Genomic DNA, 3,428 nt, shown 5'->3' with positions numbered 1-3,428 from the left:
TCGCCTCGCACCCCGATTGCTATGCGGTGAGGCTCCTCGGCCGCCTTGGAACTATCTGTGTATCGGACGCGTCGCGGGATAAGGGGTTGTCACTGGTAGTCGCCCCAAGCGCGTCCGATGCTTGGACCATTCCGAGGCGGCCCCGAAGCCTCTTCCGTGTAGCCGTTGGGTCCTTCTCGCCGCATCCCTCGCCTCGCACCCCGATTGCTATGCGGTGAGGCTCCTCGGCCGCCTTGGAACTATCTGTGTATCGGACGCGTCGCGGGATAAGGGGTTGTCACTGGTAGTCGCCCCAAGCGCGTCCGATGCTTGGACCATTCCGAGGCGGCCCCGAAGCCTCTTCCGTGTAGCCGTTGGGTCCTTCTCGCCGCATCCCTCGCCTCGCACCCCGATTGCTATGCGGTGAGGCTCCTCGGCCGCCTTGGAACTATCTGTGTATCGGACGCGTCGCGGGATAAGGGGTTGTCACTGGTAGTCGCCCCAAGCGCGTCCGATGCTTGGACCATTCCGAGGCGGACCTGAAGCCTCTTCCCTCTAGCCGTTGGGGCTTTCTCGCCGCATCCCTCGCCTCGCACCCTGATTGCTATGCTGTGAGGCTCCTCGGCCGCCTTGGAACTATCTGTGTATCGGACGCATCGCGGGATAAGGGGTTGGCAGTGGTAGTCGCCCCAAGCGCATCCGATGCTTGGACCATTCCGAGGCGGCCCTGCAGCCTCTTCCGTCTAGCCGTTGGGGCCATCTCGCCGCATCCCCCACCTCGCACCACGATTGCTATGCGGTGAGGCTCCTTGGCCGCCTCGGAACTATCTGTGTATCGGACGCATCGCGGGATAAGGGGTTGTCACTGGTAGTCGCCCCAAGCGCGTCCGATGCTTGGACTATTCCGAGGCGGCCCTGCAGCCTCTTCCGTCTAGCCGTTGGGGCCATCTCGCTGCATCCCCCACCTCCTCGGCCGCCTCGGAACTATCTGTGTATCGGACGCATCGCGGGATAAGGGGTTGGCAGTGGTAGTCGCCCCAAGCGCGTCCGATGCTTGGACTATTCCGAGGCAGCCCTGCAGCCTCTTCCGTCTAGCCTTTGGGGCCATCTCGCCGCATCCCTCGCCTCGCACCCCGATTGCTATGCGGTGAGGCTCCTCGGCCGCCTGGGAACTATCTTCGTATCGGACGCATCGCGGGATAAGGGGTTGTCACTGGTAGTCGCCCCAAGCGCGTCCGATGCTTGGACTATTCCGAGGCGGCCCTGTGGCCTCTTCCGTCTAGCCGTTGGGGCCATCTCGCCGCATCCCCCACCTCGCACCCCGATTGCTATGCGGTGAGGCTCTTCGGCCGCCTTGGAACTATCTTCGTATCGGACGCATTGCGGGATAAGGGGTTGTCACTGGTAGTGGCCCCAAGCGCGTCCGATGCTTGGACTATTCCGAGGCGGCCCTGCAGCCTCTTCCGTCTAGCCGTTGGGGCCATCTCGCCGCATCCCCCACCTCGCACCCCGATTGCTATGCGGTGAGGCTCCTCGGCCGCCTTGGAACTATCTTCGTATCGGACGCATCGCGGGATAAGGGGTTGTCACTGGTAGTCGCCCCAAGCGCGTCCGATGCTTGGACTATTCCGACGCGGCCCTGTGGCCTCTTCCGTCTAGCCGTTGGGGCCATCTCGCCGCATCCCCTACCTCGCACCCCGATTGCTATGCGGTGAGGCTCCTCGGCCGCCTTGGAACCATCTTCGTATCGGACGCATCGCGGGATAGGGGGCTGTCACTGGTATTCGCCCCAAGCGTGTCCGATGCTTGGACCATTCCTAGGCGGCCCTGAAGCCTCTTCCGTCTAGCCGTTGGGGCCTTCCCGCCCCATCCCTCGCCTCGCACCCCCGATTGCTATGCGGTGAGGCTCCTCGGCCGCCTTGGAACCATCTGTGTATCGGACGCATCGCGGGATAAGGGGTTGGCACTGGCAGTCGCCCCAAGCGCGTCCGATGCTTGGACCATTCCGAGGTGGCCCTGAAGCCTCTTCCGTCTAGCCGTTGGGGCCTTCCCGCCCCATCCCTCGCCTCGCACCCCGATTGATATGCGGTGAGGCTCCTCGGCCGCCTTGGAACTATCTGTGTATCGGACGCATCGCGGGATAAGGGGTTGGCACTGGTAGTCGTCCCAATCGCATCCGATGCTTGGACCATTCCGAGGCGGCCCTGCAGCCTCTTCCGTTTAGCCGTCGGGGCCTTCCCGCCGCATCCCTCGCCTCGCATCCCGATTCCTATGCGGTGAGTCTTCTCGGCCGCCGCGGAACTATACCTGTTATTGCTACTGCATCCTTCGGCTGGTAACCTCCTCTGCCGCCTTGGAACGTTCTCTTTGTCGGACGCGTCGCGGGATAAGGGGTTGGCACTGGTAGTCGCCCCAAGCGCGCCCGATGCATAGACCGCTCCGAGTCGACCTTGCTTTCAGCCTCTCACATGCATAGACCTCTCTGAGTCGACCCTGCAGCCTCTCACGTTTAGCCTTTGGAATCTCGCCTCACAACATGATTGCTATCCTTGATGCATCCCTTGCCTCGAGCCCTGATTGCTTTCTTGGCTGCATCCCTCCTCTCCTCACAGCCCGGTTGTCATCACTGCTTCATCCGTCGCTTCATGCATTCTGGCTGCTGGGCCCTTCCCACCGCACACCTCGATTGCTATCTCTTCTGCATCACACACCCCGATTGCTATCTCTGCTACATCCCTCGGCTCTCACTTCTGCATCCTTCGCCTCACACCTCGATTGCTATCAATGCTGCATCCGTAACCTCACACCCCGATTGCTATGCGGGGAGGCTCCTTGGCCGCCTTGGAAATTTCTGTGTGTCGGACGCACCGCGGGATAAGGGGTTGGCACTGGTAGTCGCCCCAAGTGCGCCCGATTCTTAGACCGCTTCGAGGTGACCTCGTAGCCTCTTTCGTCCAGGCTTCCTGCCTTCAACGCCCTTTTTACACCTCGATTGCTATGCGCGGGCTCGTTGGCGTCTATCACCTCTCTGCGAAGAGTGGCACGATGATTGTTGGGGTAAATCGTAGCAGTCCGATCTCTGGCCTTGGGCCATTGTGAGGGCTGATCGATTTCCTGTGCGCATCTCGTGTTCGCCCAGTAACAGACTCGACGACTTGTAATCGGTCTTGTTCCCGATTGTTCCTGGAGGTAGTCTTCGGAACTCTTGGATTTGACCTGTCACTCGAACTGTCCTCTTCCGAGGATGCTTGTGTGTGTGTGCTTGTGCCATTTCCTTGGCGGTATTAACGAGATATTAAAGAGCGGAGTGAGCGCCTCGCCCAGCTATGTTTGGGGCTCTCACTCCCTTACCCGGTGTGCGACCGCTTTGCACGTAGGTTGCGGAGCATCGCGACTCTTTCGATGTTTGGCGGTTGTCTTCCGGTGATGCGTTGGTCCCGAAGTGCACG

This window comes from Cryptomeria japonica, unplaced genomic scaffold, assembly GCF_030272615.1.
Source record: "Cryptomeria japonica unplaced genomic scaffold, Sugi_1.0 HiC_scaffold_199, whole genome shotgun sequence".
In the NCBI taxonomy this organism is placed as follows: Eukaryota; Viridiplantae; Streptophyta; class Pinopsida; order Cupressales; family Cupressaceae; genus Cryptomeria; species Cryptomeria japonica.
This window is presented reverse-complemented; position numbering follows the sequence as displayed.